The 12,661-nt window shown below is 47.1% G+C and overlaps 1 pseudogene; it reads left to right on the top strand.

Moving 5' to 3' along the window:
* LOC144769258 (uncharacterized) overlaps positions 1 to 12,661 on the top strand; it is a 39,659-nt pseudogene that overhangs the window by 14,921 nt on the left and 12,077 nt on the right.

Here is a 12,661-nt window from a genome sequence, read left to right as displayed (position 1 = left end):
TTTTTGTTTAGTTTATGGAAGCATGATACAGTCCTGTAATATCTTTGGAGTGTAGTGCAAGCTTGGAGACAACATCAGGCGACAGCATAAAACAGATCCCAGCAATAGACATATGTATTGTATTGTAATTGTAATTGCATTTATATAGCGCTTACTACCCCTGACGAGGCGTCGAAGTGCTTTTTCGGCGAGTAGCACGCTACTCCGGGACCCATAGAGGATTAGTGTTGAATTAGTATAGTGAAACATGCAAGTACATTTTAAGTGGTGGATAGGTAAGTCAGTTATTTGGATTTGGAATGATAGCAGAAGGATAGAGGAGGAAAAAGGTTTGTATTTATATAGGGCTTGTTGACGCACGCTATTCAGGAAGCGCATAAAGGATTAGTGGTGAATTAATGTGGTGAAATATGAAGTCATTTCAGTGGTGGATATTTAGTCAGTTATTTGGAGTGAGAAGGATAGCGGAGGGATAAAAGGGGAAGAAAGGTTTGCATTCATATAGCACTTGTTACCACTGATGGGTGTTGAAGCACTTTTCTGGCAAGTAGCACGCCACTCTGGAACCCATAAAGGTCTAGTGTTGAAAATTAGTAGAGTAAAATATGAAGTCATTTGAGTAGTGGATATGTTATTCAGTTATTTGGGTAGAGAAGGGTAGGTGGCAGGATAGAAGAGCTAAAAAACGGTGATGGATCAAGCCCTGATCTTTTGACTGTGTAGGAGTGTTCTGCTTAATTCAGATACTCTGTCCATCACCACCCCCCTTTTTGAATCGTTTTGGCCACCACAAGTGTGGAAGGGTATGCTCAGATGTGAGTCCCTTGCTCACTGCACCATCAGGATTCAAGCAAGCCGGGCCGAAGACGGCTGTAATGCCAGAAACCGGTCCCCGGAAGCTTGTTTCCTTTCCAGTAAAGAATTGGCTTGGTAGTTTGGTCTGCCCTGTTCCCATGATGCACTGGGCCAGGGTCAGACTAATTTGCATGTAGCCAGGTTCTGAGCTGGGATGGTGCAGTGAGCTAAAAAACGGTGATGGATCAAGCCCTGATCTTTTGACTGGGTAGGAGTGTTCTGCTTAATTCAGATACTCTGTCCATCACCACCACCCTTTTTGAATAGGATAGAAGAGGGCCATCCCCAGAACACCTCACTCTAAGACTCCAATATACTGGAATAAGCTATCTGTTTCAGGTTAAAATTTCTAGGCAAGCGCCGAGATGCCCCCGGGTGAGTTGTGCGCTATAGAAATGAAAATAACATAACATAACAAGGCAGAGGTCTACAAACTGGGGAGCAGCTCCCCTGTGGGGGCCTTAAGTGATCTCGGGTCGGGTGGGCACCAGTCTCTGGGCAAGGGAAGCATCATGTTTTGTTTTAAGTGTTAAAAGCATGAGCAGCAGTCAGCCACATTGTAATGGCCATCACTAACAACTTTTGTCATTTATTTCCTGACAGGGAGTATGTGTAAAAAGGGGTAACAGAGCTTGGCTGCAATCTTTAAATATGTTTAGACATATTTAAACATTGCCAATTTAACAGTATAATTGTGGAAAAAATTGAGGGGGGTCCAAGGAGTTTTATTATTTTTACAGTGGGGGTGCCGCATTAAGAAGTTTGAAGACCACTGCTCTAAGTTATTGTTATTCACTCCGTTCTGTGGCATCTGGCATAAGTTCCCCATGACTGTTCTCAAACTCATACAGCGTTTGCGCCACTTGTAGCTTTCTCTCTTTTTTATTCATTGTTATGTATTCCACCTACTATAGTTTTATTCTTCTGTTGTTCCGGTGCAGGACAGATCCACTCTGAAGAACTAGGTTGGTGCTCACCGACGCCCGGTTCCAGTGTTGCCATTTTCAACATATACGCCAGGGGGGCCAGGGTGGCTTGGCTTCCAAAATTGTGCAAGCCCTCAAGGACTACCTGGAAGGGCATCCCCTACAACATCAGCTTGTTCTGGAAGGAGTCTTTAATACTACCTTTGAGCCACTTGATAACAATGACGTCCAGCTAACCAATGAGGAGGATGAATTATGGGCCATCCCCATCTAGATGTTGCTCCTATAAATAGGTGGACCCAGGCTGCGCTACAGTTAAAGGACTTTTCTATGGACTATAGCCTAAGGGCCGCTAATGGCCGTACGAGATCTGATCCACAAAAACAAACCTAATCACATGAGTAACATAGATTATATTTTAATCGATCTGAGGTTATGGGCATTAGTCGATGATATTGCTATCACAGACAGGTTAGAAAGTGACCATAATCCGTATTCTCTTTCTATGTTTGCCTTCTGTGCTAACCACCCTTCTGATCTCCTTCCACCCTCCTATACCAGGGATATTGAGCATTCAACCGACATGCAGCGCCTGAAATAGTGCCACGTGGCAACTCACCTCGAAATTCTTTCTGCCATAAATAAAGATCTTCAATCGGTGCTCTTTAACCCCTTCCATGCTGATGACGGCCCCCGGCCGTCATGCATCACGGTGGGCGTGTGCTGATGACGGCTGGGGGTCGTCATGATCCCGCCCACTCTTTAAAACGGCCGCACAGCGCGAAAATTCGCCGCGCATGCAAGGGGTTAATATAGGTGATGGCCCTACTATTGAGGTAGACATCCTGGCTTTTAGTGACATCCATAAGAGACTTTTTCGAGCTCATCTTGACATACTTTACAATCCCTGTCTCTCACACCAAGAGGAGTGGTGCTAAACCTATTTTCTGGTTTAACAGTGAATGCCATGACCTCAAATGCACTCTAGTGCAGGCCATCAAGGTAAAGAATGTTGCACAAATCCCTGTTATTAGGAGGGCCAACAAAATGTGTATGGCAAAAGCCAAAGGGGCCTGGGATGAGCTAAGGTTGTAGGATCTTTGGTGAGCAGGATGCCTGCTCTGCTAAAGACTCTACTAAATTCACGTCATTTGTCTCCGGGGGGTGGGGCGGGGGTAGGGTAATGATTGTGCACAGGAACCCACTAATTATGTTTCTCCTTCTGATTGGTTTATTTATTTTAAAAAATGTACACTGTGACAATAATCTGGCTCCAATCGAGGAGTTTCTGTTGCCTATGACACCCTTGATTGATGCTACCCCACTGTTGGAGTTGAACAATATTTTTGAATCTTTTAGCGCCATTATGAGAGGTAGGGCTGTTGACCCTGATTGCACTCCTGTCGACATATTTGCTCACGATTTGGTATCTTGGTCCTAATATGGACTCTCCCTCGCCAATGCCATTGCTAGAGGAGTGCCCATGCCAGACTCCTGGATGGGTGCTACAGTTCCACTAATTAAAAAAAAGGAGATTGGACTCTACTTGACAATTACTGACCAGTCCAAAAGGACTCCAGGCTTTTAATAGGAATACTGAAGCCATATTTAGATTTGCCCAAAAGATGCAAAGCAAACCAATAACAGAAATGGTGAGCTTAAATAGGTGAAAGTGCATCTTGACAGAAATATACGGTGCTGGGCTGTGAGGATATAATAGAACCCTGATTCTTCAAAAAACAGAAAACAGCTTTATACGTAAACTGTTCAGCCCCATGAAGCACAGCCACTTTAATATGGCACGAAGAACTGGGCCTGACATACTTGGAAGTCCTGATCGGTCTGGTCCCTTTACAACCTTGGGTTAAAATCTGGGGCACACTTGAGACTTCTTTAACCAGAACCTACATTGCAGATTGCCTATCATTAGAAAAAGGCAATTAAATACCATGGTTATTGTGAGAAGCTGGCTTGGTATATGGTGTACACTTATGTAAGTGGGCACCCTGCACCAATCCAGACAACCCATATGGTGATTTTAGTAGTCTTAGACACCCTTAGAAAGCTCTCTAAGTGGTAGCTGTGGAGTGTGTAGGAGAGTAGGATCTGCTTACTATTGTTACCCCCAATTTTCGCTGGTGTTTCACTGTTTTTCGACTTTAGTCTGGCTGGGGCCCTGCTATTCAGGACCCCAGCCTAGCTGCTTCCTCTCTAAATTTATTGCACGTACTTAAGGTACACTCCAGATTGGTTACTGGGTTACCCTTGTGAGTCCCTAGTATATGGTACCTTAGGTACCAAGGGCATATGTACCCCAGAGGCCTACCAGGGGCTGAAGCATGTATTATGTCACCCCTGGGAAGCCTTTCAAATGGCACCACAGGTCTGCAACTGCAGCCTGCGTGCTTGCACCCCGTACTAAGATATAGGTTACCTATATCTACCTTTAAATCACTGACACATATAAACCTATGACACATATAAACCTATAAGTCACTCCTATGGCAGGTCTTATCAATCCTGAAGGCAGAGTGCTTGATTTTGTGTGAGAGGGTGCCCATGCATGAGCAGGACCCCTCTGCAGCTTTTGGAATCTATTATCTGATGCTGTTCTCTGATGCAGCCAAACCATATACTCTTAAGTGCATTATAACCTTGCGGTAAATGCTAACTTTGGAATGGCTGCATGGAAATATGTCATGTTTGGTGTCAAACACTTTGGAATTCTACCCCCCCCCCCCCACCAGTTCTGGCACGGGGGGTGCTGCTGGACAAAACTCCGGCATGGGAGGCCTGGACAATAGGTTTCCTGTCACAGGGAGGTGTAACCACCTCCCAGACAGGATTCAGTGTATTGGGGCTGGGTGGGTGCATTCATAGAAAGCTTTTCAGACAGTGCTGGGGGCACACTTGGTGTCCCTGTGCATACCCCACTTCAATCCCATTGCAGAGGCACTCAGCCCCTGCTCTGGCACGAAACTGGACTAAGGGAAAGGGGTGTAACCACCCTCACCCTGGGTCCTCCAATAGGTGGGACCCTAGAGTAAGTCCAACACCTAAACTTAGTATAAGTATAGGAACTCAGTCCTTAGGACTTTAAATTATACCTGGAAGAAACTCTGCAACATATATCCTGGAATTTCGGCATTCTATTTCGACTAGAAGACGGAAGGATCTCCCTTGGGGTCAAGGAGTGACTCCCCTGCTCAAGCAGGCACCAAAGAAGCATCTTGCCGGTCTGCATTTCCAAGGCTCCCGCTGGATCCCGACGGATTTGCCACACAGGACATGGACTTCCAGACTTCTCCGAGGCCTCAGCAAAGCTGAGACCCGCAGCCCTCACGAGTGACGTGGACCCGGAACTCCTGGACACCGTGCAAATTTGCTAGAGTATCAACTTACCGAGCTTTCCCGAAGTTGTGCATTGGGCTAATTGTAGTCCAATCCCAGAGCATCCTCTGCACCGAAGATTGGGGGCCTACACTCCACGAGTGTTCCGTGAGCCCGCTTCTAGCATCTCTGCTCAAGGCCTCTTTGCGATCCCTGGTCCGTCAACTGGTGGGTCCCCACAAAGGTAACTCTTCTGTTTTTCAGGCTTCCCTGGTTGCTCTGGGCGTGCTCTGACTCCCCTCCAAAGGGTGAGTCCATCAGACCTTGCTGGTCTGCACCGAAACCAATCTTTGCTTTCTGCGTGGGTTGCTGTTGCCAAGGCTTGTTGGGTCTAAACCGGATACTGACACCGCAGCACTCAACATCTGACATGAAACCGCTCGAATCCAGCTCCTGGTTGTCATCGACACCTCCTGGTCCTCGTGGCTGAAGAGTAAAGCTTCACCTTCTGCATCTGAAATCATCCGACATCGGTGGGCATCGGCTCATCGCCTTCCTGGTCACTGGCTAGTGACCCAGACTCTGTCCCCTTTGCTTTCAGGTTCTTCAGCTCTCTGATCCACCCTTGGATCCATCCGCACACTTTCCACTTGGTCGCCTGCAGCACTTTTCCGCAGCTCGCTGTAGAAAATGACGACGAAACCCGACACGAAAAGACACCTATGCACTGGCTTCCCTGGGTGAGGTAACTCGAGTACTCCGATGCTCCCGTGGGTATTGACTCTAGAACTGCCTATTTCTAAAGGGGTTTGCGCCAAGTCCACTCGTAAGTGTCCCTATTCTTTGAAATTCTAATTGCAACTTTCTCCATAGAAGTCAATGGTGATTCGCGGCTGTATTTAGACACTGCACGTTTCCCCGGTGGGTCCCCTGTGTCACTACCTTGGGTGGTTCCTGGTTGCCCCAGCGGTTCTACAGGCCCTAGGCCTTGTCTCTATGTCTATCGTGGTTCTTATACCACTTTCTTAGTATATGGTTTGGTACGCCCCTAGGGCTAATCATATATGGTGTTAATTTACTGTGTGCTAAATAAGTTTACTGATTGTACTTTTGCCTCTAGCCTCCTAAAGAGACTAGAGGTATGTGTTTAAAATAAATACATATATTTTATATATATACCTGGTGTGGTTCATTTGGTCATTCGTGAGATTATAGACTGGTAAAACAAGTTGCTTTACATTCCTTCAAGACTTAGCCTGAAGGCTGCTCTCCACAGCTACCACTAGGATAGTTTTCTATATAGGTTATCTTTAAACCTACCATTAATGAGGGTCGTTTGGACTGATGCAAGGTGCCCACTAGGATAGTGGACAGCATATGCCAGGCTAACTTCTCACATTGGTGTGCAGCGTGTGGGATTCCAGCTTGCCATTGTTTTACCAGATAATTTCAAGTGTGTGATCATTTGAAAACCACTAAAGGTACCAGAGGTACATATAATACAAGCTTAAATACAGTAAGTTCTACTGAACTTAGAGTTGTGTGTCAAGGGCTGAAGCACACCCTTTCTACAACTCAGGAGAGGTTTAGTAGGTAAACAACTAGAGAAGGTAGTGCATACACCACACCTCACTTGTCAGGTCTTCAAGACCAGGACCTAATGGGTCTCTGCCAGATGTCAGTCACGTACAGACATCCAAGTATGACACATTCCCTTTTCAAGAATTAAGGACTCTGTGTGCTATGAGGAAATTGAAGCCAGGACAAAATCCCAACACCCAACGCCTCATAGAGGCATTGCTGCTTGATGACTTTAGACAGGCCTCAGAGCCTGAAAGGTTAGGCACTGGGGTGGGGACAGCAGAGGAAGAAGGGCCCACTGGTTCGTTCAAACCAACAGGAGCTAGACTCTGATGCTGACCAGGCAGGTGAAAATGACCTAGACCTGGACAATCCAGCTCCAACTGGAGATGAAGAAGGCCAAAGTAGCCCTCGCTTTGTCCCACCAGGAAGAGTTGGGGGTGTGCCTAGGAGACCCAGATTACCTTCAGTGGAATCTGACCATTCTGACACATCTGTAGAGACTTCTTCTCTCCTCGTAGGAGGGACATCTCCCAGGAGAAGACAGAGAGAGACAGCTGAGGCTTGAAGAAGCTCAACTGAGAATAAGGAGACAAAAGGTAGTCTTAGAAAGGGAGTCCCTAGAGCTTGAAAAAGCTAGAAAAAAGATGGGACTAGAGTCCCATGGTGGCAGCAACGTCCCTAGTGGTAGGGAAAGGTCTTATGACCATAGAAACTCAAACAAGATTGTCGCTCTCTACCAGACTGGGGATGACATCATCAAATGGATAACTGCACTGGAAAGGGCCTGCAAAGTACAGAAGGTCCCCAAGGAACAGTGGGCAGCAATCTTGTGGCTCTCCTTTGCAGACAAAGGTAGAGACACGCTCCTCACTGTAAGAGAAGAGGATACTGATGATTGCAAAGTCCTGAAGAGTGCTCTAATAGATGGGTTTGGCTTAACCACTGAGCAGTATAGAATACAGTTCAGAGATACCCAGAAGACATAGACTCAGGACTGGGTTGATTTTGTTGATTGTGCTACTAAGGCTCTGGAAGGCTGGTTACTGGGCAGTAAAGTGTGTGAATATACAGGATTGTATAACTTGATCATGAGGGAGCAGATCCTTAATAACTGTCAAAATCAGCTGTTGCATCAGCACCTGGTAGACTCTGATCTGACCGCTCCCAAAGAATTGGGAAATAAGGCAGACAAATGGGTCAGAACGAGGGTGAAGCAGAAGATACAGAACCAAGGTGGTGACCAAAAGAAGCAAGATCATAATAAGGGTGGGGAGAAAGGTAAAGACCAGAAGTCTTCACAAGGCCCCCAAAAAGCTTCTAATGGTGGGCATTACCAATCTTCCAAAAAATAAGGCACAAAGAAACCATGGTGCAAAGTCTGTAAACAGAATGGCCATTGGACTAGTGATTGCACCAAGAATGTTGCAACTCTAGCCACCATTGCCCCTAAGACAACTGTTCCCCCTAGTTCAGCTTCAAGTGGTGGCACTTAGCAGAAGGGTGTAGAAGGGTTCACCCTGGGTCCTGAGATGGGCTTCGGACTAATCAGAGTTCCAACTCAGGCTGTGTTCGTCTGTGATAAAGGCATGGATATGTCCTCCTCTGTGAGTCCCAGTAAGCTGGGCAAGTACAGACAACAGCCCTTGATTAATGGAAAATAAGCTTTGGCCTACAAGGACACAGGAGCAAGTGTCACCATGGTGACACAAGAGCGTGTGGACCCTGGACAGATCATACTTGATGAACTTTACCAAGTGACCAATGCTAGCAATGTCAGGACCAACCATGCCCTGGCAGTTGTAAATTTCTCCTGGGGCAGGGTAACTGGCCTCAAGAAGGTTGTGGTAAGTGCAGAACTCCCTGTTGAATGCTTGCTTGGAAATGATTTAGAGACTTCAGCCTGGTCTGAAGTTGAGTTGAGGACCCATGCAGAAATGTTAGGGATCCCTGCACATGTGTTTGCTGTGACTAGGTCACAGGCCAAAAAGTCTAACACTGAACAGGCCCTGGATTCTGGAATAAAGAACCAGGTGCCTTCTAAGAAAAGGAGCAGTAGGGTTAAGGCAGTGCCTTCCCCCTGACTCAGAGTGATGATCAGTCTCTTGAGGTGGATGATTGTGCTCCTGAAGAAGGAACTGTCCCAGAGGAGTTTGAGCCTGATCAGGTTGAGTTCTTGGGGACAGAGGGCCCTTCCAGGGCAGATCTGAGTCAGGAGCAGCTGAGCTGTGCTTCTCTTGAACGCCTCAGACAGCAGGCTGCTGCTGAGGATGCTGGGAATGCTAGTGGCGCCCATAAGATTTATTGGGATGATGGACTCCTGTACTCAGAGAGTAGAGACCCCAAGCCTGGTGCAGCCATGAGGTTTGTTATACCTTTGAAGTTCAGGGGCTTCCTATTGACACTAGCCTATTATATTCATTTAGCAGGACACCTGGGCCAGAACAAGACCTGGGACAGAATCGTCCCTCACTTTCACTAGCCCCACATGTCTGAAGACACAGGAGTGTTGTCGCTCCTGTGGCACATATGAAGCCAGTGGCAAAGCAGGTGGCACCACAAAGGCCCCTCTGATACCACTACCTGTGGTGGGGGTTCCCTTTGAGAGAATGGGGATTGATATTGTTGGACCAATGGACCCTCAGATACCATCTGGGCACATGTTTATCTTAGTGGTTGTAGACCATGCCACTAGGTACCCAGACGGCTATACCCCTTAGGACCACTACAGCACCTGTTGTGGCAAGAGCCCTCTTGGGAGTGTTCTCAGGAGTGGGTTTCCCTAAGGAGGTAGTATCTGACAGAGGTGCAAACTTTATGTCTAGTTACTTGACTGCAATGTGGAAGGAGTGTGGAGTGAATTACAAATTCACCACATCCTATCACCCACAATGCAATGGTTTAGTTGAAAGATTCAACAAAACCTTAAAGGGCATGATCAAGGGTCTCCCAGAAAAGCCTAGGGGGAGATGGGGCATCCTGCTACCCTGCCTTTTATTTGCATACAGTAAGGTTTCTCAGAAGAGGGTTGGGTACAGCCCTTTTGAACTTCTGTTTGGGCATCCTGTAAGAGACCCATTGTGTCTGGTGAAGGAGGGATGGGAGTTACCTCTCAAACCCCCTAAACAGGACATAGTGGACTATGTACTTGGTCTCCACTCCGGGATGGCTGAGTATATGAAAAAGGCAACCAAAAACCTTGAGGCTAGCCAGGATAAAGCCTGGCATGCCCAAAAGGCTGTACTGACTGTTTACCAGCCAGGACAGAAAGTGTGGGTGTTGGAGCCTGTGGTCCAGGCAGCTCTCCAAGACAAGTGGAGTGGACCCCACACTATTGTTGAAAAGAGGGGAGAGGTTACCTATTAGGTAGATCTTGCAACTCCCAGGAGCCTCATAGAGTGCTTCATGTCAACAGACTGAAACCATATGTTGACAGGGCAGACATGGGCTTGCTCATGGCTACTGATGAGGGACAGGAGGAAGAGAGTGATCCACTCCCTGACCTGCTCTCACATAACCCTGATAGTGTGTCAGTAGGTGGTATAGCCTTGGCAGGCACTGACCAGCAGCAAACTGATTGCAGACAAGTTCTCAATCAGTTCAGACATATGTTTTCTCTGACTCTAAGTCAGACCACCTGGTGCACTAATGAAGTGGACACTGGGGGGACATTCTGCCTTTTAAACATAAGATTTACAGGCAACCTGATCATGTCAGGGACTGTATCAGGACTGTAGTCCAGACAATGTTGGATTTGGGAATTATTGAACCCTCAGATAGCCCTTGGGCTAGTCCAGTAGTCTTGGTACCCAAACCTCACACCCAGGGTGGTAAGAGAGAGATGCGGTTTTGTGTTGACTACTGGGTTCTCAATGCAGTCACTAGACCTGATGCCCATCCAATCCCAAGAGCAGATGAGCTTATAGGTATGTTGGCATCAGCCAAATTCCTGAGCACGTTTGATCTTACAGCTGGCTGCTGGCAGATCAGACTAGCTGATGATGCAAAGCCAAAGACAGCATTCCAATCCCTAGTAGCCACTATCAATTTGTGGTAATGCCCTTTGGTCTGAAGAATGCACTTGACACTTTTCAAAGTTTGGTGAATAAAGTCCTAACATGCCTGGGAGACTATAGTGCAGCATATCTAGATGATATTGCTGTCTTTAGTTCCACCTGGGAGGATCACCTGGTCCACCTGAGAAATGTTTTGGAGGCCCTGCAAAAGGCAGGCCTAACTATCAAGGCTACTAAGTGGCAGATAGGGCAGAGTCAGGTTGTGTAGTTGGGCCACCTTGTATGTGGAGGCCAGGTTCAACCATTGCAGAACAAAATCCAAACCATCATGGAATGGGTTGCTCCAACTACCCAGACTCAGGTCAGAGCTTTCTTGGGCCTGACTGGGTACTACAGGAGATTTGTCGAGGGGTATGGTTCCACTGTGACACACCTGAATGACTTAACTTCTAAGCGAATGCAAAAGAAAGTTCAGTGGACAGTAAGCTGTCAAAAGGCATTTGATGACCTGAAGCAGGCCATGTGCACTGCACCAATTCTGCAAAGTACTAACTACTCCAGATAATTCATTGTCTAAACAGATGCATCTGAGTTGTGGGTAGGGGCTGTGCTGTCACAATTGAATGATAAAGGTCAGGACCAGCCAATAGCTTTTATTAGCAGAAGGCTGACCCCTAGAGAGAAACATTGGTCAGCTATTGAGAGGGAGGCCTTTGCTGCGGTTTGGGCTCTGAAGAAGCCGAGGCATTACTTGTTTGGCACTCACTTCACTGTTCAGACTGACCGTAAGCCCCTCTTATGGCTAAAACAGATGAAGGGTGAAACCCCCAAACTTTTGAGGTGGTCCATTTCCCTACAGGGGATGGACTACACAGTGGAACATAGACCTGGTAGTAACCATGCTAATGCAGATGGACTCTCCAGATATTTCCACTTAGAACACGAAGACTCTACTGGTCAAGGTTAGTTTAATGTCCCTGTGTTTGAGGGGGGGGGTTGTGTAGGAGGGTAGGATCTTCTTACTATTGTTACCCCCACTTTTCGCTGGTGTTTCACTGTTTTTCGACTTTAGTCTGGCTGGGGCCCTGCTATTCAGGACCCCAGCCTAGCTGCTTCCTCTCTAAATTGATTGCATGTACTTCAGGTACACTCCAGATTGATTACTGGGTTACCCTAGTGAGTCCCTGGTATATGGTACATAAGGTACCAAGGACATAGGTACCCCAGAGGCCTACCAGGGGATGAAGCATGTATTATGCCTCCCCTGGGAAGCCTTCCAAAATGGCACCACAGGTCTGCTACTGCAGCCTGGGTAAGGTGGTGCATGCACCCCTTACTAAGATATAGGTTACCTATATCTACCTTTAAATCACTGACACATATAAACCTATAAGTCACTCCTATGGCAGGCCTTATCAATCCTGAAGGCAGAGTGCCTGGTTTTGTGTGAGAGGGGTCCCATGCATGAACAGGACTAGGGACCCACCCACAGGTAAGCCCTTAAATACCCTGAGTATGATTCCATACCTCCCACACTGTTTCTGGTTTGGGGGTATGATTCTAACATGTTTGATGCCATACATGGTAGGATTCGTTACAGCCAGTTTTGAGGTTGTCATCGCGTAATGACGCGGTGCCCCTCTTTATGTTATATGGCTGTCTCACTTAAAATCCGGGAGAACGGACTCTGTCGACTGCAGGGGTGTCCTGTTCATGCAGGCGCACCCTCACACTTAGAACTGAGCACCCTGCCTTCTGGAAAGTTAGGCCTGCCCTAGGGGTGACATAGGTTTTAAGTGCAGTGACCTTAGATATAGGGAACCTATATCTTTGTTAAGTTGTGCTAGCGCCAGCTTACACAGGCTGCAATGGTAGGCCTGTAGTTACAGTTTGGGTGGTCTCCCATGCGTGGCATAATATATGCTTCAGCCCATGGGGGACCACTGGTGTACC

Source organism: Lissotriton helveticus, chromosome 7, assembly GCF_964261635.1.
Source record: "Lissotriton helveticus chromosome 7, aLisHel1.1, whole genome shotgun sequence".
In the NCBI taxonomy this organism is placed as follows: domain Eukaryota; kingdom Metazoa; phylum Chordata; class Amphibia; order Caudata; family Salamandridae; genus Lissotriton; species Lissotriton helveticus.
This window is presented reverse-complemented; position numbering and strand designations above follow the sequence as displayed.